General features: G+C 42.4%; 1 protein-coding gene across 1 annotated transcript in view; it reads right to left on the bottom strand.

Moving 5' to 3' along the window:
* The window catches only part of LOC138266600 (guanylate cyclase soluble subunit beta-2-like), a 480,633-nt gene that overhangs the window by 379,896 nt on the left and 76,772 nt on the right, over positions 1 to 23,965 (bottom strand). The gene's annotated exons all lie outside the window — the stretch shown is intronic.

Here is a 23,965-nt window from a genome sequence, read left to right as displayed (position 1 = left end):
TTCTCTTCAGACGTCAAGGTTACATTAAATTGCTGATAAGATGCCCTAACAAATGCTGAATTTATTGCTGGGAATTTTTACTCCTCAGGAAGAGCCAGTGTGGACTGAGGGTCTTGGGAAGGGGCGGGGAGGGTGTCGGCGTTGAGGGGAGACTCTGGAGCTGGAAAGAGTGGGCAGGGCTGTTGGAGTGTAGTTATTATAATAAAAAATTAACATGAAATGTTTGCAAATTAATGTATAATGATGGCGCATAGAAAATGTATTAATGTGCTTTTAACATACGCTCTTGAAATGTGCCCACGGGGAGTGGTCACCAATGTATACGATGATCAATGAAGTTGACTAATAATGAATTATTGATGTACTAATGTGTGGTTTTGTATTAGTGTTAAGAGTTACATGTTAAGATTTGCTAAAATTAATTACTAGGCCTTAGTTAGCATGAGTTGGGGCCTAGCTGCCGGTCTCATATTAAATGTGTTTTTCTAACGTGCAATGTGCTGACTTGCTGAAGGACATGTAGCCGTACTTTTCCAGAAGCTAGAAGATGTGTGTAACCGTAGTAAATTCTTTCTCATAAGACTCAACTTGCTCAAGGAGACATTCTTGCTGAATGCAACAGTATAAACTTGCAACAGGTACAAGGTCGCCTGACCTGGTAAAGACAACGGGACTACTGACTGAGCCAGCGACAGTAAAAGTTTGTACCTGACATTCTACCCGTTGGGGATGTCAATTACAGGAGCCAATGAACTACGTGAGAACTGTCCTAAAGTGAAAATCCTAGTGAGGTGACAAGTCAATCATTGGTTGGAGATAATGATGCACCAAAATTTACCCAATTGGAAATTAAGAGACTGTACAGCAAGAGTAATATAACCCCGTGTCACAAGGAGAAATCAGCCATTACATGCCATTCTTTGCTAGCACCTAGCCACTTTGTCACTCTGTCTTAAAGACTTTGCTGTTTGAATCTTCAAACCTTCCTTACCCTTGCCTTGCCTATTTTATACTTTTCTTATACTTTTCCTCCTTATGAGGGAAGTGTTCCTTATTACCTGCCTTGCTGAACTTTGCTGTGTTTCCTGGCTGATGGTGCATCAACTGATGTCCTGAGGACAAAGACTGACTCAGTATGCTGACCCATAACAGAGGTTAAATATATGATAGTGAAATTGTAATTGTCTGTTTGCCTTTTCTTTCTATATACCAACTGCTTCTTTTGATGGAGACCATAGTTAGATGTTTCTAAATTTGTGTTGCTAAATTGTTTTGCATGAAGCCCAACATGCTAATGCTAATTCATGGATAGTTAAGGGGTTCACTAAGACGGAAGCAAATAGACAAAGGACTGAATCAATGTTTTGTTGAATAATGCGCTAATGATACTCTGTTAAGATTAGTCCATGTTGACGTTGTGCTTTTTTCTAATGTTTATGATCTTTGCTTTGATGAAATCTTATTCGAGTTGCCATATTGTGACATTGCTGATGTGTTTTCTTGTATTGAAACTACTAAACTTGCTAGTAGAGTGTAATCAATAGGGAATAAATATAATAAATCTTACTAAATTTTGCATGGTTATTCATGACTGAAAGGTCCTGGGGTGCTTCGACTTTTCATTAATGTCTCTAACCAATTTGATTGATGTGTTATTGTGAATATTGATGAGGTTATTGATCCATTGATTGACATGCTGATTAGATATCTCGTCTTAAGGTGTCTCCAATCAGGGTCAAAAGATTCATTGGCCTAAAACGAGTCCCTGATTAAGTAAATGACCTAAACCGACACGGTAACACTTCTGGTAGCAAAGGATGGTTTAGGCCCTTTGGGGCCCTAGAACGAGGGACCATTGTTTTAGAAGTGTTTTCGAAATAATGTAAATTGGAGAGATGATGTGCCCCTAAGTCCCAAATGGCTTTCTCGGAATCTCGGAGCTTGCCGAAGTGAGTTGGGTATGTTCTCGGCATTCTAGTGATAGGTATGCGTGACATAGAATTTGCGCTTGCTCAGCTTATGCATATCGCAGGTGAATTGTGAAGGTTTGTGAGAATTTAGGCCAGGTAATGTTTTAGTAGGAGTGAGCGTACTCCGCAGTATGAGAGTAGGGAAGTCGGCGAGCTTCATGTGAGTGTGGCGCTTTGTGCTAAAAAATTGTCCACGTGGTTGTTGGTGATGTACGGACCCGGCGTGGTCTAAGACTCCGGAGTATATTGATAAGTGTATGAAGACACTTGGTTTATGTTGTAATTTGCGCGGTTTATTAGGTCAATCAGGCGTGGTTGACGAGTCCAGTTTGAGTCAAAGTGTGTGAGTGAAACCTTCGATGGAGATTTGGTAAGTTCTAAAGTGCACTAGGACGAACCATTGACAAGTCGCGAGTGAAATTTGCGGGTCAAATTTTGCTTGCGAGTGCAGGATCTGAGAAGGAGAGAGTAGCGGCCGAGGCTTCAAGTGAAATCTCTGTAAAGTTCTGAAGCGATTGTGTTACCCTTCCTTTAGTAAAACGGCAAATTTGAGTTTTGTTGGTGAAGTGCTCGCAATATATTGCATTAGTTTTGTGTGAATAAAGAGTGAGGAAGACAAGCCACAGGGCTTTGTCAGCCGCAGTGTGTGTGAGTGTGACGTAATTGGAGCCGCGCTGGGATAGGTCAGCTGGTAAGAAGGATCGCGCACGGATTGGCAGCCGTCCGTGAGAGGCAATTGGTTGAGAAGGTAGGCGAAGAGTTTTCTGGGAATTAAAGTCACTTTCTGATTAGATTCTAAACAAAATAAAATACACAAAAATGAAGTTTTTCAAGGCTTTAAAGATTCGCTTTGAGGGGAGATGTGTACATTACAGCGAGTGTGGGGGAGCCTACACCGCCAGAGTATACTCCGGCTTATGCCGTAATGGAGGAGAAGGGAGTCGCGCCATGTCTTTGGTTAAAGCAATGGTGCAAATTAACATAACAGGATGGGTGTTTGGCGTTTCCAGAGAATGGAACCTTTAACACAGGGGTTCTAGAGAATTTGTGGAAAGCGTTAAATGAGCAAAAGCCGCCTCCGAGACCAGCTCAGTTTGAGGCATTAGCGATTTGGGAATTAATGGCCATACGACAGAGGCAACAGAAATTCGAGAGGAGAATGAGGAAAGCGGAAAAGACTCTAGCGGAGGCCAGATGGGAGAGCGAGACCAGGATGTGGAGAAGGGAAATAATAGACTGAGTTAGGATGTTTCCGGCAATAACTCAGGAGGCCGAAACACAGGGAAGAAAGCCCACTTGTAAAACAGACAAGGGCTCTAGTAAGCAACAGGAGATTCAGAAGTCTTGGGTAGATGCAGATGATACAGATGATGATGAGTTTCTCAATCAGTTTTTACATGATCGACCGCCACCATATGCCATAAATGACGATAGACCGAGCACTAGTGCAGGTCCTGTAAATTTGACACAGAATCAGGGGACCTCGAATACAGCACAGGCAAATAATGTTATCACATCAGTTCCGATACAGAATGGTTCTAGTGTATCCACTGCACCCGAGACGCAGATACAATTGCAGCCACCACCAGTTCAGAGGCTCTACCCTGATGTCTCAGTATTAGAGACGACTACGAATTTTATGGTGCCGCCTGATCCAGTATACACAAGATCTAAGTTAGTGCAGATTGAGCCAACTCCACATTTGCTGCCCCAGCCACACCAACCGGTGGTTCCGAATTACACTTCGGTCACAGGACCGCAGTCAGTAATGAATCAAGCTATGGGAGTAAATGCTCCACCGGGATTGGGAAACGGACAGTCACCAGCTGTTATATCTTTGTCAATTACCGTTGGTCCGCCAGTACCGCTGTATGCGCAGGCAAAGCTTAGTGTGTGTGACCAAGGAGTAATGACTCAAGAGGTGATAAGAGGAGGGTTCACAGGAAGCTCTCAAGGGATGACACCGGGAGAACAGATAGCAGAGAGGTCTAGATCCTTGTTGGACTTCAGCCCGATTGGGGTTCCTTTAGAAACAATGAGACAAGCATGCGTGAGCCTACTGACTCCACAGGTACTGGGTGCAAATACGTCACAAACGCCGATGTTGCAGGCTGGAAATATCTTGTTGCAAGGTTTAATGGCGCAACACTTGAATGAATGGTTAGACAAGCTTAACACTCCACAGACTACTCCTGCGACAGCAGAGCGGTCAGAGAGAGAGGAATACTTAAACTTTGTCAAGTTGGGTGTGGAAGCAGCTGAGCTAGTGGAAGGAAGCACGGGAGTGAACAGGTTAGAATCATACACTGAAGCAAAATTAAGATATCTGTGCCCGAAAATAAGAAGTAAGTAAGGTGCCCCAGAGGTTGGCAAACCTAGCAGACAAATATGGCATAGACTTAGACAATACTAAGCATCTGAAGAGGAGTTACAGGTTAGACTTCGAACCTAAAGATTTTGATCATATGAGTTCTACTGGGATGAAGGCACACTTTAAAGAGATACTACAGAGTGCGCAGGTTTGGGGAGCTTTAGAGAAGTGGGAAGGCAGATGGGCGAAGAAGAGAGATTAGAGGAAAAGTGACTGCCTGGAACAGCAGAAGGCGAAGGCTGTGCCAGACACAGGACAATAAAGATGTTACAGATGAGAGAGACAGCTTGAGGGGTTCTAGTTCATGTACCGTGGTCTAGGGGTGACATTTTGTCATTCACAAATGATTATCCCAGGTTGAGGGAGAAGCCAATAGAATGGTACCAGCAGACGGACAGGTTTGTGAAGCTTGCAAAATGTCTTTGGGAGGACCTGAATACACTGTTTGAGATTATAGTTCCAGCCGATTTGTGGCTTGAGTGCAAGAGGAGTGTGGATTGTCCGACAGCGGAACTGCCAAGGGACAGGGCTACAGGAGCACCGTCTCCTGAAGTGATGAAGCACTATTATAAGGTGATTGAGTTCTTGAAGCAGAAGGTGTCGCCGAAAGTTACTGATTGGCAGAAAATTGATTGAACGGCACAAGAAGGCAAAGAGTCAATACATGCTTACTATGAGAGAATGTTAAAGGCGGTCAAACACTACAGTGGCACAGAGGTCATAGAACCGAAAGACATGAATCACCTTGTGTTCAGGTTTGTTGAAGGACTGACGCCAGAGAGTAACCAGATGAATAAGAATCATTTGATCTGTTGGCAAGCGAAACCGATTGATGAGGTGTTGCAGTATGCAAAATACTGTAGTGATGAGACTGAGTTGAAGCAGAGAAAGCTGAAAGAGAAGGTGATGGTGATGCAAATTAAGGCAGCCCAAGTAGGAATGCAGGGAAACGGAATACAGCAGATGGTACAGCAGCCGCAAGGAAGTGGAATGTTTCAAACGCAAGCGAGAGGCTGAAGTCGAGGAGGTTTTGTGACCCGTGGTCCAGACTTGAATACTGTTGTGGTTCAAAATGATGTGCAAGGGATGAAAAAGATGTCAATATGCCATGCGTGCGGGGGCGTGGGACACTGGAAGCGGGAATGTCCGAAGATGGTGCAGGATGGTGTTGTTCAACAAAGCAATGATATCGGTGCATTTTAAAATGTGAGGGGTCCTTGAATGAGGGGTCCAAATCCAAATTTTCAGAATAACTTGGTTCAGATGCAAGGCTTCCAGCCCATGCAACAAATGCAAATGCCACGTGCACAACCAGTGCAGGTGCAGCAAGTACAACAGCAGATTCCCATGGTACCTAGACAGCAAATGCAGTTGCCTTTAGCTCCGATGGGACAGCAACAGGTGATGCTTCCTCAACAGGTCACAGATCAAACAATGAGTCAAAATAATGCAGTACAACAGTTCCCAATGCGTGGTGAGAATGGAATAAACTATGAATGGTCGGATGACTGTTCGGATAGTGAAGATTGCAGTCTTGCAGCGTCTCTAGAAGTAGATCAGCGAGGCCCTTATGTGCAAGGAAAGGTGATGGGTCACTGTCAGGATACTTCAATTCGATTTCCTCAGAAGCAGAAGATAACTCCTCAGTCCCGACCCGAGCTACTCACAACGAATTTTAATCCTTCGTGCGGAGTACCCCAAAGGGGGAAAGGGGAATGGGTTTGTAGAGAGACTGCCACAGAGATGATGAACGTCAGTACTCAGTCTGCCTCTTCACGTCTAAGATTGGATGCAGCACCTGCAAGAGTCACAGTCGCAATTACTAGGAACATACAACATTAGTTTTACACTTTCTACTCTTAACACTTAATTCTCTTTAATTCTATTATTTCTTCACTCACCCTGAGTTCTCTGTAGCGTTGCTCCTCTCTTTGAATTATAAGCTCTTCTTAAAAATGCTTATTACTGATTCTGGAAGAACTTCTCAACCTTTGTTAGAGATTGGTTTTATGTTGCTATATATATATATATAGTTGGTGATAATGCGTTCTCCAAATCAGCTGATGTTAGTTGGTTTCTACTTTACATTAGAGAGTTCAATTACGTTTATTGCATTGGTAATTCTTGCTTGTGAAAGTTTGTTTCTCCTGTCTTATTTTGACTTCTGTCAATACTTGTATTTGTAAATGCTTGTTTATTAAAGTTTGCTTCTTCTTTCTTACTTCATCTGTTGATAACTTGTATTTGTAAATGCTTGTTTATTAAAGTTAGTTTCTCCTTTCTTACTTCGACATCTGTCGATAACTTGTCTTTGTAAAAGCTTGTTTATTAAAGTTCGTTTCTCTTTTAAACTCTACTTTGGTTTATTACCGTTGCATTTGTAAATGCTTACTTGTTAACATTCATTTCTCCGTTAAACTCGGCCTTCGTTTATAACCTTGGTATTTGTAAATACTTGCTTGTTAAAGTTCGTTTTTCTTTTGACTTTGGTATCTTAAACAGGAACCTTGTAAACATAAGGTTTATCCATACATTAAACTCTGTAGCCTTGCCAAACCTCCACTGGAACGGTCTACTATCAAACTCCTCGAATAAACCTTGACAATATTTATCAAGTTTTCTGTAAAATAGTCTTCAAGTGTAATTTTACCTCACAGGAGTTTCTGCTCTGAAGCGCGCTCTCTCTCCACACAGCTGATTCCTGTCAGACCTCAGTTGAAGTGCGAAGCTTCCAGCAGGTGAGCTCGTAACCTAGAAACCAACCGATTGCAAGACTAGAACAGTAACTAACCTTCAGGACTCACGACGGCCATCTTGAATCTTCTCTCCTTGATTCTTCCTTTGAAATAAGTGCAAGATTACTCTGCAAACCTTCTTCCAGTTTGGGCTTTGCTGTCTTCACTGAGGATATCTCTGCTTTTCTCAACCATTTCTTTGATTTGATTTGGCAAGTTTGTGTGGTCATGACAGTCACAAGGTTTCATTCCTGGTTGACACAGGAGCTACACACTCTACAGTCAGAAGTGCAGAGGTTCCGAAATTGCCACTTTCAGGGCGTACTATAAAGGTGGTAGGAGTAGCAAATCAGCTCCTGACTAATCCGATTACAGATCCAGTCCAGGTCGAGATTGGTACCTTCCAGGGATTACACAGGTTTGTAGTCTGTGATTCGAGTCCTGTGTCTCTACTGGGAAGAGACTTGCTGTGTAAGATGAGGTGTTCAATCACCTGTTCCAATGAAGGAATTGAGCTGGAGACCAACAGTGATGATGAAGGGGATGATGGTCAGATCTCAGCAGAGACGGAGACCACAGATGAGGAGTACCCTTTGATAAGTTTTTTCCCGATGTTCACAGTGACCGAGTTGCCAACCGAATTGCAGATGACAGTCACTGAGAAAGTGTGGGATTTGACAGTAAAAGAAGTGGGACTGATAAAAGGAGTAGAACCAGTCAAAGTAGACGTGAAGCCAAATGCCATGTTTCCCCAGGTACCGCAGTACCACATGGCACAAGATGTCCTTGTACAGGTGACGCAGATAATTGTGGATTTTGTAAAGCAAGGGGTCCTAAAAGAAGTGATGAGCAGCCTGTGTAATTCACCAATAATGGGACTGAAAAAGCCTTGTGGGAAAGTTCTAATTGTCCAAGATCTGAGAAAAATTCATGAGATAGTGGTAAAATGTTGCCCAATAGTGCCAAATCCAGCCGTGATCATGTTCCAGGTTCCAAGTGATGCAGAGTGATTCACAGTCATGGACTTGTCCCAAGCGTTCTTTTCTGTGCCTCTTCATGAGGATAGCCAATTGCTTTTCAGTTTCAAATTCTTGGACAAGGTTTACAGTTGGTGTCGGATTCCTCAAGGGTTTTCAGAATTGCCTTCCATCTTCAATCAGATATTGAAGAAGGATTTGGAATCATTGGAATTACCTTTTAATTCAACTCTAGTACAGTACATTGATGATTTGTTGATCGCGTCCAAAACGAAAGATGACTGCAGGTATGATACTATTGCCTTGCTGAATCATTTGGGAAAGAACGGACATAAAGGGCCTGATCACAACTTTGGCAGAGGGGGTTAATCCGCCCCAAATGTGACGGATATACCACCCGCCGTATTACGAGTCCATTATATCCTATGGAACTCGTAATACGGTGGGCAGGATATCCGTCACATTTGGGACGGATTAACACCCTCCGCCAAAGTTGTAATCAGGCCCAAAGTGTCCCCAAAGAAGCTGCAGTACTGCCAGAAAGAGGTGAAGTACTTAGGCCACCTGATTGAGAAGGGGTCAAGGAGAATATCCAAGAAAGAGTGACAGCCATATTACAGATGAGTCCCCCGACATCCAAGAGAGAGGTTAGGATGTTTTTGGGAATGGTGGGCTACTGTCGCCAGTGGATTCCCAACTTCTCAATTATCTCTAAGCCTTTGGTGAGGTTGACCGTTAAGGAGGTTAAGGATGGCCGGGATACCCTAACTATGTCCGAGAAAGAGATGAGGGCATTAATTGAACTGAGCGAATGTATGTGCAGGGCTCCAGCTTTAGGTATGCCTGACTACACAAAGCCTTTTGTCCTGTTGTGTCATGAACGTGATGCCTGTTCTTTGTCTGTCTTGACACAGGTCCATGGAGGTGCAAATCACCCAGTAGCATATTTTTCAGCTACTTTGGACCCAGTTGCAGCAGCCTTACCGGGTTGTCTGCGTGCAGTTGCAGCAGTTGGTCAAAGCCTTACTCAATGTGAAGGTATAGTGATGGGACATCCCTTAACGGTAATGGTCCCACACTCAGTCGAAATACTACCCACCCGAACCAAAATGCAGCATATGACAAATGCCCATCTGACCAAATATGAAACGATTATATTGGGGTCACCTAATGTGTCATTAAAACGCTGTACTGTGTTAAACCCGGCAACTTTGCTTCCTAATGAAAATATAGATGTTGATGATGCTGAGGAAGTAGAACATGATTGTCTTGAGGTAACAGAACTGTGCACCAAACCGAGACCTGACATAAAAGATACTCAATTGGAGGAAAATGATTACATTATTTTTGTTGATGGTTCATGCCTGAGAGACTCAGTAGGAGTGTTAAGAGCCAGATATGCTATATGTACAATAACTGGTATCCTGGAAGCATCTTGGCTCGAAAGAGTGTACTCTGCTCAAGTGGCTGAATTGGTTACTCTTACGAGGGCATGCCATGCTGCTGACAAATTGAAAGTCACTATCTATACAGACAGCAGATACGGATTTGGAATTGTTCATGATTTTGGCCAGCTATGGTCACAGAGGGGTTTCATGACCTCTTCTGGTTCTCCAGTGAAAAATGGTGAAAGAATTAAGGAGTTGTTGCACGCAATTCAGTTACCTCTTGAAATTGCCGTGGTGAAATGCAGCGCTCATGTGAAATCACAAGACTTTGTGTCAATGGGAAACTGATATGCAGATCAAGTCGCAAGGTTTTGTGCATTGAACTGTATATCGTTCAAGGATCAGTTGGAATTGTTACCTGAAACTGAAAATGAGACATGCATAGGTTATGCACTGATGGTGGTTGGCAGGAATTGTTGCAGGGACGCGCCAGCAGAGAAGAGAAACGTTCTTGGCTTAAAATGCAATGTGTACAAATACCTGATGATTTGTGGGTTTCAGATGAGGAGAAAATTGTTTTGCTAAACAGTCTATTGTCACAGTTTGCAAGGTTTTGCCATGGTCAAGCACATATTGGGAGAGACGCCATGATCAGGTTGTTCAAAATCGATTGGTTCAATCCAAAATTCAGACAAGCTGCAGAAGTAATCTATCACAGGTGCATCATCTGTCAGCAGATGAATGCGGGGAAAGGGACCGTGGCAAATTTGAGCCACATTGGGAGAGCAGGAGGTCCATTTAGCAGAATGCAATTGGATTTTATTGAGATGCCTGTGTGTGGAGGTCTGAGATATGTGTTGGTGATTGTGTGCGTCTTTAGTCATTGGATTGAAGCTTACCCTACACGTAGGAATGACAGTCTCACAGTAGCGAAGTTGCTGCTTAGGGAATTAATACCACGTTTTGGTCTCTTTAGAGTCAGATAGAGGAAGTCACTTCAACAAAGAGGTGGTTAAGCTCTTGTGTGCATCATTGAACATTGAACAGAAGCTGCATTGTAGCTACCGTCCTGAAGCCTCAGGACTAGTGGAGCAGATGAATGGTACCTTGAAGTCGAGAATGGCGAAAATGTGCGCAGCTACAAATTTGAAATGGCCGGATGCATTGCCCTTAGTGTTAATGTCAATGAGAAATACACCTAACAAGAAAACAGGACTGTCTCCTCATGAAATTCTCATGGGCCGAGCTATGAGATTGCTCGCAGTGCCTGCAAATGCTCTAGTAAATATCACGGATGATATGGTGTTGGACTACTGCAAGGGTCTGGCTGGCGTGGTCCGCTCTTTCTCTCACCAGGTGGAAGCAACCACACTGCCACCAATAAATGGTCCAGGTCACAATCTGAAAGCTGGTGACTGGGTGGTTGTCAAGAAACATGTGAGGAAGTTGTGTTTGGAGCCACGTTGGGAGGGGCCGTATCAAGTAATACTGACACCTACTACAGGTGTGAAATGTGCGGGAATTCCAAACTGGATCCATGCCAGTCACACAAAGAAGGTGACGTGTCCAACTGATGAGGAAATTGAGTTGTCGAAAATAACAGCTACAGAAAAGGAAGTCTCAGGGCCGGAGAGTAATCAAAGGGGAACTGAGACTGAAGGAGAGCCCATTGAGAACGGTTTGGTCACTCAAACAGCAAACAAGATCCAGAAGGGTGACGGTGAGCCTATATCAACTGAGGCACCAGGAGGACCGACCCAAAGAGAGGTTCTCCCAGAAGCAGACGGATACAGGTTTGAAGTTGAACCCCTGACAGACCCAGAAGGCGAAGGAGTGGAGGCAGAAGACAGTCAAAGTGTTCAGACTCCTCCTGAGCCACTTGCAGGTCCAGCAAGAGAAAACACCATAGCACAAGAGGAGGACATTGAACAGCAACCTGAAAAGCCGAACGGTGAAAGGACACTGAGGGGAGATAAGTGGCCAGAGTCACAAGCTGCAAGAGGGAAAGTGGTCATCAATGAAACAATAGAGGAAGAGGTCGATACCACAAGGAAAGAAGATCTGAGTGAAGGAGAATTGCAGGGTGACCGCAAGTTGAAAAGAAAGAGAATAGCAAACAGAAGATACACAGGTCCTGAATGGGCTTATGCAACGTCAGCAGAGTGGCAACAAGAGTTCGTGGCTTTCTGTTTTGATCATGAAGTTCCAGGTCAATATTAGGGCACTTGAAGTTGGCTACAAATAAAAGAGACTGTGTTAAGCTGAAATTGAATAAAGGGAAACCTGAGAGGAGAGATTGATAAATTACCGGATGACACTGCTTACCTGAATTGACTTTTGAAAAATCGATTGTGACAAGCTGCTAAATGGATTGACAAAAAAGACCCTGGGAGTGAATGCGAAAGCTGTAAATACTTGCTGAAGAAATACTTTTTTGCTTAGCTTTATTGAAAAGAAAAAAAAAAGAAAAAGTTATTAAGTATCCTTATATTAGTTGTTTACACTTATAGTACTTTACCTTCTGATTCTTTAAAGATCATGCCTAGGTCAGGAGATGACATTGAGGGGAATAAGTGCTGTAGATACTTGGGTATTGCTTTGGGTGTTGTGTGTGTGATATTCATTATAGCTTTGTTTGTGGAAATGCGTTTGGTGGATGAGAATGAAGCTAACAATGTTACAGTTTCTGAGACTGCTACACTAACACCATGGGTAAGGTTTGAGCAAGATACAAAGTATTTGCAAGACAAAACTAATACAAAAGGGGAGCTGTATACTAACGTTTTCTATCGCTTGCTGAGTGAGTATGTTGACACTATGGATGCAAAGGCTTGTTATGTGTGTACACAAATTCCTCTTTCAGTCCAAGAGGGGGTTACATATCACAGTGTGCCACTAACCTACGGGATAAGTTGTAGTTTGCTACTAACAAGTTTCTATAATCAAGACGAAGTGCAATATTTTTACTCAAATTATGATCTCGTGTTCTCTAATGTGCCTATTATAGAAGATTTGAAGAGTATAGCTAAGTATTATGCTATAAAGCTGATTAAGGGATTCTTCGAGCCTAAAATGACAATTAGTACTTCATATGCGCACCGCAATAATTTGACATGCTTGCTTACATCCGTAGAAAAGAGCTTTCTAGATCACACTGAAGATAGAAGGAGGGTTTCAAAGGGGAAATTAGAAAAGGGCTTGCAGCAACAATCATTTGTTAGTAATAGCAATAATGGGATTAGGGAACAAGGGAAGCTAGCTTTAGATGCAAAACATGTAGGTAGGCTTTGCATTACGCGACCAAAGTCATACTATGACAATGTGTTTGTGGGAACGAGTGAGTGTAAGCATGTGTTTTTGTTTCAGAATAAAGGGACTTTCATGCTAAATGGAATGGATCAAGCGATCCTAGGGGTTTATTACATTTGTGGACATAGGGCCTGATTACAACTTTGGAGGAGGTGTTAATCCGTCCCAAATGTGAGGGATATACCACCAGCCGTATTACGATTTCCATAGGATATAATGGACTCGTAATAGGGCTGGTGGTAAATCCGTCACTTTACCGTCAATTTTGGGACGGATTAACACCTCCTCCAAAGTTGTAATCAGGCCCTTAGTGCTTATTACCGTCTTCCAAAGGGATGGTATGGGACATGTTATTTGGGAATAGTTTTCCCAAAGATCTATCAACTAGATGATTTAAAGAAATTTCCGAAAGTGACAGAATTACTTTGTGCTAGACAAATGAGAGAAACTGCTGCTGGTGTAGTAGGAGACATATTTGGAGCAATAATTCCTTCAGTGGGAGCTGTTTTGAACTCCATAAAGATTAGAAAGTTGTCTACTATTGTGGATAACATGCTGACAAACTTCATAGGGGCTATACTCCTGATGGATTCTGAACTTGCTGCGGAGAGGGCTATGACTCTTCAAAACAGGCTTGCTTTAGACATTCTTTTAGCAAAAAGTGGCAGAGTCTGTAAAATGCTTAATGAGCATCACTGTTGTGCCTATATACCTGACAATAGTAATGAGATTAGAAGTATGCTTACTAACCTAACAAGAGATAGTGCAGATTTGAAGGAACTGAAAGAACCAGGATTCTGGAAAAAGGTTGGAGAGGGATTTGCGCGTTTGGGAAGGTGGTTTAGTAGTCTTTGGCATGGGTTTTTGGGAAAATTAATACAGGGAATGGTAATTGTTTTGGCTTGTTTATTTGAATTATGGTTATTGAGCAAAATTAGCGGAAGGGTTAAGGGAAAATTGGCAAAACATAAAGCGAGGAGGGAAGAAAAGAAAAGGGAAAAAATGTTCGAGCAAAATATGAAAGGACGAAACAAAAAGAATAAATTGAGATGAAGGAGATGAAAAAGTGAAAGGGTTGTTAAAGAATGGATTTGTGTGATGGCAAATGTCATCAGAGGAGGGATTGTTGGAGTGTAGTTATTATAATCAAAAATTAACATGAAATGTTTGCAAATTAAGGTATAATGATGGCGCATAGAAAATGTATTAAAGTGCTTTTAACATACGCGCTTGAAATGTGCCCATGGGGAGTGGCCACCAATGTATATGATGATAAATGAAGTTGACTAATAATGAATTATTGATGTACTAATGTCTGGTTTTGTATTGGTGTTAAGAGTTACATGTTAAGATTTGCTAAAATTAATTACTAGGCCTTAGTTAGCATGAGTCAGAGCCCAGCTGCCGGTCTCATATTAAATGTGTTTTTCTAACGTGCAATGTGCTGAATTGCTGAAGGACATGTAGCCGTACTTTTCCAGAAGCTAGAAGATGTCTGTAACCGTAGTAAATTCTTTCTCATGAGACTCGACTTGCTCAAGGAGACATTCTTGCTGAATGCAACAGTATAAACTTGAAATAGGTGCAAGGTCGCCTGAACTGGTAAAGACAATGGGACTACTGACTGAGCCCGCAAGAGTAAAAGTTTGTACCTGACATTCTACCTGTTGGGGACGTTAATTACAGGAGCCAATGAACTACGTGAGAACTGTCCTAAAGTGAAAATCCTGGAGAGGTGACAACTCAATTATTGGTTGGAGATAATGATGCACCAAAATGTACCCAATTGGAAATTAAGAGACTGTACAGCAAGAGTAATATAACACTGTGTCACAAGGAGAAATCAGCCATTACATGCCATTCTTTGCTAGCACCTAGCCACTTTGTCACTCTGTCTTAAAGACTTTGCTGTTTGAATCTTCAAACCATCCTTACCCATGCCTTGCCCGTTTTATACTTTTCCTCCTTATGAGGGAAGTGTTCCTTATTACCTGCATGGCTGAACTTTGCTGCTTTTCCTGGCTGATGGTGAATCAACTGATGTCCTGAGGACGAAGACTAACACTGTATGCTGACGCATAACGGAGGGTAACTATATGATAAAGAAATTGTAATTGTCTGTTTGCCTTTTCTTTCTAGGTAACAACTGCTTCTTTTGATAGAGACCATAGTTAGATGTTTCTAAATTTGTGTTGCTAAATTGTTTTGCATGAAGCCCAACATGCTAATGCTAATTCGAGTATAGTTAAGGGGTTCACTAAGACGGAAGCAAATAGACAAAGGACTGAATCAATGTTTTGTTGAATAATGCGCTAATGATACTCTGTTAAGATTAGTCCATGTTGACGTCGTGCTTTGTTTTAATGTTTATGATCTTTGCTTTGATGAAATCTTATTCAAGTTGCCATATAGTGACATTGCTGATGTGTTTTCTGGTATTGAGACTACTAAACTTGCTAGTAGAGTGTAATCAATAGGGAATAAATATCATAAATCTTACAAAATTTTGCGTGGTTATTCATGACTGAAAGGTCATGGGGTGTTTCGATTTTTCATTAATTTCTCTAACCAATTTGATTGATGTGTAATTGTGAATATTGATGAGGTTATTGATCCATTGATTGACATGCTGATTAGTTATCTCGTCTTAAGGTCTCTCCAATCAGGGTCAAAAGATTCATTGGCCTAAAACAAGTCCCAGATGAAGTAAATTACCTAAACGGGACGTGTTAACAGTTCCATGGTTGTCACTATAGCCGTCTCCTTTACCCTTCCTCATCCGCTGTTTCACAGGATTCAGATCTACAGCTGGTAAAACCGGGCTAGTGATTCTGGAGCCAGTAATTTCAAGCCCAGAATCTCCAATACACTCCTATTTGTTGGAAGTGTGGTACAGGGTTACTGCCCTAAGCAACTCATAACGAAGGAGTACATATCAAAACTTAACTCTCCCAACTCATTGTCAATATAGCAAAGGTAATCAAACAAACATTTCAATGCCTCATGTCAGGCAAACTTATCAAATACTAATAATGAAATTCTATAAATATCTGTGCCATCATAAAATGACGATTAAGGTCAGCCATGTAATACAAACCACATTAATAACCACTCCATAAGAAGACAAAGATAAAGATAAAGATAGAGCTCAGCAGGGGAAACAGAGAAACAGAAAGAAGAAAACAAAGAATGAGAAGACATGAAACCATGTGGACCCAGCTAAAAGGTTTTAGCAACTCTACCAAGCCATTTAAGTGACACGTTTTTTAGATATATGTTGAATGTTTAATAAAGGAGTGGCATGAACTCCACAATTTCTGCAAAACTCTGGGATTACCGATCATCATTTGTGGGGAGTGAGTACTCCTGAGATAAGTGACCAGGGCCCACCAAGTGTGACAAGACACTATTAAATGATTTCCAAAACAATGAGGATAACCTTAATGGTGATATTCAAAAAGAATTCCAGAAGGGCCAAATCCAATTCTGAAAACTAGGGTGCATAGTCAGAAGCATAAGGACCTAGAAGCCTCATGGCAAATTCCAGAACAAAGTGTGCATGAAGAAGTGTATCACACAGTTGGGTGTGAATGTCCTCACAGTAGGAGAATGACAATTCACATTTGAAAAACATATGTTCTACATTCCTACACCCCTCTTTACAAGACCAACAAGTGTCGGAGTCCAGGAGGTGTAATTACAGTAACTTGATAAGGGTGCAGTAAAGGTGGTAAAATGCAAAACAATTTGTTCGAATGAAAGATGGAATTAATTTGTTTCATAAAAGCTATGAACATATTTTATTCCATGATTGAAGGTTAGGAGAAGCAGAGTTGTTGACGTAAGTATTCCATTTGGATTGGATCAGGAGGGGAGAAAGGATGGATTTAGATATCTTTGAGGCTAAATGGCTTTTTTCTAGGAAGGTAGACACATTTTTTTGAGGACCAGTGGCTGAAGAGAGCCCAATTAAAAAACAAATCTTTTTATATTTAAGAATTTATAAAAGTCTAAGGAGTGATTATGAGTTTGGTTTTCCAATCGTCAGACTGCCAATACAGCAGTCTGGAGGCCACCAGGTTTCAGACCACCATATTATGATTTTCTCGTGGGGCTGGCGGGACAGTCAGTTTGGCAGCGTTGGCTTCATCTCTAAAAGAGAGCCGAGGCCAATGCCAGCTGCACAGACTGTGCTGTCAGCACACTCGGAAGGGACACTGTCTGCCATTGAAGTCGGTGCTCATTCCAACTGTACTGACTGGAGGGGACTCTGCACTGCCCACAACATGGGCAGTGCAGGAGCCCACCTGTGGCCCCGTATCAGCGTTTCCAGCAGAAAGGCAAGTCGTGATAAGCATGGTGGTGCCGACATCGGCACCGGCATGCTTGAACACAGCTTTCACCACTGCCAACTCGTCGGGATACACGATCCTGGTGGTGGCGGCAGTCTTCTGACGGGCTGACTGCCAGCATCCTAATCTGGCAGTCGGACTGCCAAGGTTGTGGCGCTCGCACCACTAGTGCAGGTACGCAGTCTTAGGACTGCCATACTCGTAATCAGGCCCTAAGTCAGGAAGAGAAAATTTGTGTTGGAGAGACATGAATGAGATTGGTTCTGTATCTGAGTAGGTTCGCGCAGATCTGAATAATACCTTTGACAACCCATATACTGTATGTCTTATCTCAGCAGAAAAAGACGAGTCAATCTTTTTATTATTCCACAGGCACACATGAGTGGATTTGAAGAAGGCACCAGCACAATGTTTGTTAACAAATTTTAAGGCATTCAAGGTATCAAGAATGAAATGATGAGGATGTGCCAAGGAAAAAGTAATCATCATGAGCAATGCCATCAGAGAGAAAGGATGGCAAAGGTGTTGCTCAATGATTAGCCAGTGGGGAACTTGGGGAGCTCATAACCCAACAAGAGCTTTGAGTAGCCAAAAGGCCATTTGAAAATCAAACCATTTATGGATCTTACAACCACCTTCACTAAAATCCAATCTACGATTCTAGGTTTTTTATTGGACCACAGAAATTTGGAGATCATTTTATTGAGGGAGGAGAATAACAAATGGGTGAACCTTAGAGAGAATATACGAGGCAGAAAACTCACCAATGGTGTAATCATCAATTAGTTCAGTCTACCCCACTATGAAATATGTTTAGGGGACCAAGTCGATAGCAAATCTATGATTTAATGGAGCGTTTTTGTTAGTTGTAGGCTAGGGCATCCAAAAGACAATGACTAAACTATAGTCCCAAATATATGAGATAGTTTGATTGCCAAGAGAGCCCTGAGTGACCCACGCAGGAGGGAACACAATGAACATTGAGTGGGGGGAACTTCAGCCTTCTCCCTGTTTAACCCATTTGCTGCCAGGCCTTTTCCCCTCTTGTGCTGAGCCTTTTTTTGGCTATTTGGGGCAGTTCACGCTTAGGCCCTCATAACTTTTTGTCCACATAAGCTACCCTGGCCAAATTTGTGTCCTTTTTTAACAACATCCTAGGGATTCTAGAGGTTTCCAGACTTTGTGGGTTCCCCTGAAGGAGACCAAGAAATTAGCCAAAATATAGCGACATTTTTTTTAATTATTTTTTTTAAAGGGGAAAAAAGGGCTGCAGAAGAAGGCTTGTAGTTTTTCCCCTGAAAATGGCAACAAGAAAGGGTTTGCAGTGCTAGAATCACCATCTTCCCAGCTTTCAGGACCAGGCAGGCTTGAATAAAAAATAAAAAAAATTCAACACAACTTTGGGATTTTACTGGGACATATCCCATTATTACTATATTTTGTGCTTTTAGCCTCCTTCCAATTAGTGACAGAAATGGGTGTGAAACCAATGCTGGATCCCAGAAAGCTAACCCTTTCTGAAAAGTAGACAAAATTTTGAATTCAGCAAGGGGTAATTTGTGTAGATCCTACAAGGGTTTCCTACAGAAAATAACAGCTGAAATAAAAAAATATTGAAATTGAGGTAAAAAAACAGCCCTTCTCTCCACGTTTTACTCTGTAACGTTTTCCTGCGATGTCAGATTTTTAAAAACAATATACCGTTACATCTGCTGGACTCTTCTGGTTGCGGGGATATATAGGCCTTGTAGGTTCATCAAGAATCCTAGGTACCCACAGCCAATAAATGAGCTGCACCTTGCAAAGGGTTTTCATTCTATACCGGGTATACAGCAATTCATTTGCTGAAATATAAAGAGTGAAAAATAGGTATCAAGAAAACCTTTCTATTTCCAAAATGGGCACAAGATAAGGTAGTGAGAAGTAGTGGTTATTTGCACATCTCTGAATTCTGGGGTGCCCATACTAGCATGGGAATTACAGGGCATTTCTCAAATAGATGTTTCTTTTTTACACACTGTCTTACATTTGGAAGGAAGAAATGTAGAGAAAGACAACAGGCAATAACACTTGTTTTGCTAGTCTGTGTTCCCCCAAGTCTTCCGATAAAAATGGTACCTCCCTTGCGGGAGTAGGCATAATGCTCGCGACAGGAAACGCAACATGGACACAATGTAGACACATCACATTTTCCCATAGAAAACAGAGCTGTTTTTTGCAAAGTGCCTAGCTGTGGATTTTGGCCTCTAGCACAGCCGGAACCTAGGGAAACCTATCAAACCTGCACAGTTTTCAAACCTAGATACCTAGGGGAATCTAAGATGGGGTGACTTGTGGGGCTCTTACCAGGTTCTGCTATCCAGAATCCTTTGCAAACCTCAACATTTGGCCAAAAAAACACTTTTCCTCACATTTCGGTGACAGAAAGTTCTGGAATCTGAGAGGAGCCACAAATTTCCTTTCACGCAGCATTTCCCTAAGTCTCCCGATAAAAATGGTACCTCACTTGTGTGGGTAGGCCTAGTGATCGCGACAGGAAATGCCCCAAAACACTATCTGGACACATCAAAATCATCAAATACAAAACTACCTGTTTTTGTGGGGGGGCACCTGCGTTTTTGGCCCTGGGCTCAGCAGCCATCTATGGAGACCTACCAAACTCAGACATTTCTGAAAACTAGACACCTGAGGGAGTCCAGGGAGGTGTGACTTGCCATGATCCCCCAACGTTTTCTTACCCAGAATCCTCAGCAAACCTCAAATTTAGCTGAAAAATCACATTTTTCCCACATTTCTGTGTGGGATCACTCCACCAACGTCCCCCTCAGTCTCCTGGTAAAAATGATACCTCACTTGTGTAGGTGGGCCAAGTGCCTGTGATAGGGAAGAGCCAGAAACATGTCGAAATTGAGGGGGAACCAAAGCGGGTCCAAAAGGGCAGTATGAAAAAGACATTTCTAGGCTGACAAGTGCAGCAGAATTTTTATCGGTATAGATGAGACAATGATGGGAGGTAGGAATTTTGTGGATTCCTGCAGATTCCGGAAATGTCCATCACAAAAATGTGGGAATGTGTGATTTCCAGCAAAGTTGGAGGTTTGCAGGGAATTGTGGGTAATAAAATGGTGCATGTGAAGCACACCATCCTGGAATTTAACCAGATGTTTAGTTTTCAGATGTATCTAGGTCTTGTGGATTTTTCTACATGGCAGCATCTCAAAGTCCATAAAGTGCAGCCCTCACCATTCCAAGTGGGACGATTTTGAGAGTTACCAAGCTCTCATGGCCCAAATGTAAAAACCAAAACCCAAATTAATCAAATGTCCTCTTGCTTGCCGTGGAATGATGTTTTAGTGTGCGGAGGGAGAGCTGAAAGACTGTTACCCCCTTCAGTTGGGGTGGGAGCATAACCAGGCCCATACTGGTTGGTAGCCACCACCCCACAATTTTTTTTAATTTTTTTATTCCATGGCATCTGGTAGACTTTCTGCCCCCTTGGGGTGTGGATTGGGGGTAATTGCCCCATCTGCCCACTAATGGGCAGAACAACCTTGGCCCTATTTATTTCGGGGTTGGGGTATGGCCATTCCCCACCCTCTTATTTTTTTAAACAAAATCTTCCCTGGTCTCTGGTGGGCTTTCTGACCCCCTTGTGGGCAGATGGGCCTTCCAAAAACAGGCTGATCTGCCCCCAAGAGGGGCAGATATAGCTAACAGTAATGTGCCCCCATGGGAGTGACCATTGCTCAAGAGGCTGCCCCCCAAACAAAACACACACATACACACACACCAATCCCTGGTGTCTAGTGGTTTCTGCCCCCTTGAGGGCAGATTGGCCTAACAAAAATAGGCCGATCTGCCCCAAATGGCCTAAATGCAATTTGCCCCCCTTGCCTAAGGGGTCGACTCCCATACATAAAAACATAAAGTAAATAAAAAAAGATATATATCCCTGGTGTCTAGAGGTTTCTGCCCCCCCAGAGGGGGCAGAAAAGGCCTAAAAATACCCCCCCCCCAGGGAGTGGCCGCTCCCCTTGTGCATAAATATAAAAAAATAAAAACTCCCTGGTGTCTAGTGGCTTCGGCCCCCCCGGGGGCAGATCAGCCTAATATAATTAGGCCAATCTGCCCCCGGGGGCAGAAATGGCCTAAAAATAAGTTGCCCCCCCCCCAGGTAGCGGCCCGCGCCCAAGTGGCCACTCCCCTTATGCATAAGTATAAACAAAATAAACATTCCCTGGTGTCTAGTGGCTTCTGCCCTCCCGGGGGCCGATTGGCCTGATTATATTAGTCCCTGGTGTCTAGTAGGTATTTCTGCTGCCCGATCGCATCGCCATCAGGCAGCAGAAATGCTAGCAGAGAGCAAAGGCCTTTTCTTTCTTTTCATGCCTCTGCTGGCCCCCTCCTCCAGAGAGGAAGAGAAATGCTCAGCATTTCTCTTCTGCATCGCGCTGGAAGCATGCTGGAAGCACGATCGCGTGCTGACATCATCAGAAGTCACTGAAGGGGTTCCGGAGTGGAAGGGAAAGCGATTCCCCTTCCAGCCCTGCCATGGTGGGGTGGGAGCGAAGCCCACAGAGGGAGCACTAGCGCTTCCTCTGAGCTCTGGTTCCGGGATGTAATGGTTACGTCCCCAGCACAGGACCACTGGGTTAAGAAGTAGCTGGAAAAAGAGAAAAACTTAAATAATATCAACAATATCCAGGTTGGCTAAGTCTGCATTTTCTTAAAAATGCAAAATGTCATACACATATGCTGCTGTTTTAAAACAGGTATCATTGATCCGGAAGCCTTTTATGTCAGAGAAGCATGCAGCATATATAATAAAGGATCAATGGCTAACAGGTGAAGAAGAGGGGAGAAAAGACAACCTTATCTGGTACCCTCTTGTAAACAAAAAGGAGATAGTGCACCATTTCTTTTAATTATAGCCGTGGGAGAGGTAAAGAAGTCCATAATCATACTTGAAAAGCAATATCAGAGATTATGACAATTGAACACTGCTTCCAAGTCCAAGTGACCCCATTGAAGACCTTTTAGGCATTCAAAGCTATAGCTGTGGAAGCTGGGGATTGTGGGAGCGAAGCCTTTTCAATGATGCAGTACAAAGTACGCACAGATTGAGATGGCTAAGAGTTTACAAACTCCAAAAAGTACTCTTTGGAGGAGAGGTTTGATGGTGTGTAATGAAAAGCATAGAAGTCCTTAAAAATTATAAGATGTCAGATGTGTTAGTTTTAAGAGAGCCTTAACAGAAGGTATGAGGCTGGCACTTCTTTTAAATTTTAAATATGCAGTTAAAGGTTTCCTCTCTTTGTTAAGGTAAAACGTTTTTTTTTCTTTTTCATGGCCTGAACCAAAAAATGAGCCTGTTTGCTGACAATCATATATTATTGCTTAAGGATCCGGATAGAAACCACAAATAAAGGGTCTTTAGTTTGTCTAAATATTAGTTTCTTATTTGTTATGTCTTTCGTTAGGGACGCTAAGGTATTATTTATTACTTTATATTTGTTTGCCATATGGCTGATGATTTCACTTCTAATTGTACACTTTCTTCCATCCCAAAAAGACACTAGGGAATAGACTGAGTGTAAATTGGTCAATATAAATTAACGTAGTGCTTTGTCCAGACCATGTACATCATCTACCTGCTCCAACACTTAAGGATTCTTACACCAAGACTTATTCTGTGGTTGCGTCGGAGTAATTTGTAAGGAAATATGGACAGCAGCACTGTCTTAAATGATGACAAGTTCAATAGGAGGATCAAATGAGGATTGAAGCAGGGATTAATTAACTAGGAGATAGCGAATTCTCAAAAAGGTGTATATGAAGAGGAAAAGAAGGGGAAATCACTACGAGTTGGGTTATGTATTCTCTATACATCTGACAAGCCATGAGATAGGCATAGATAATGCACAGATTTGTGAACACAAGGATGGCTATAGACACATGCTTATTTCCTGTCTAAAATAGGGTCCATGAGTAAATTAAAATCACCTCCCAATATAACAAGGGCATAATTTGGGGGGGGGGGGCTAATTTGTCTGACAATGCTGATCGAAATTGTGGGGTATCAGCAGAGGGTATTTATATATTTATGGCATATAATCTGTGGACCCAGATTGTGAGAGATCAGCCATCTATCCTCATCATCCTGTTCTGCAGAAATTATCAAAATACAGAACAACAGGAAATCAAAGTAAGTGTTCCTTTTTTGTTTGCAGAGGCTGAAGAGCATGGTAGGTTGTAAACCTGTCCCTGTCTCATGAAAAAGGCTTCTTTATATCCTATTTCGATTTTTTTGGAAGAAAAATGAAATCTCGCCTTGTGCCCCAATGATTTACAATGATCGGGAATTTTCACTGATGTCATTTGGAATAGAAGAACACTCGAGAGCTATAGTGTATGAGATGTACAACTGAGAAAGCATGTGTCAGAAGTGGAAACCAAACAGTACAAATAGCTGACCACATGGTTAAGAAAAACATCCTGAGGTATAGGTGATAATTAGGAAGAATTAACAAGGAGGAAGAAAAGTATTACCATAGCACCTTACCACAGGAAAAGAGAAAGGATATGAAGAGTGAGAGTGCAAAGCCCACCTTTTGAAACAAGAGCGGGAAGGTCACTTAGAGACAAGGTAAACAGTGGGGCAATGGGTAGATCAAGCTCCAAGAGGAAAGGAGACCTCCTGACAAAATAGGCTAGCCTCATGGTCGGGATATCAAAAAGGACAGACCCAAGAAATGGGATAAAACATAGAAAGTATGTGGCAACTATGAAATGGTGTGCACTATGCTATGCTTGTGCCAGACATCTGTATATACATCTGTATTTGAATAGGGCAATCTACAGGT

Source organism: Pleurodeles waltl, chromosome 11, assembly GCF_031143425.1.
Source record: "Pleurodeles waltl isolate 20211129_DDA chromosome 11, aPleWal1.hap1.20221129, whole genome shotgun sequence".
Classification (NCBI taxonomy): Eukaryota; Metazoa; Chordata; class Amphibia; order Caudata; family Salamandridae; genus Pleurodeles; species Pleurodeles waltl.
The sequence above is the reverse complement of the archived record's forward strand: the minus strand, read 5'-3'. Positions and strand labels throughout refer to the sequence as shown.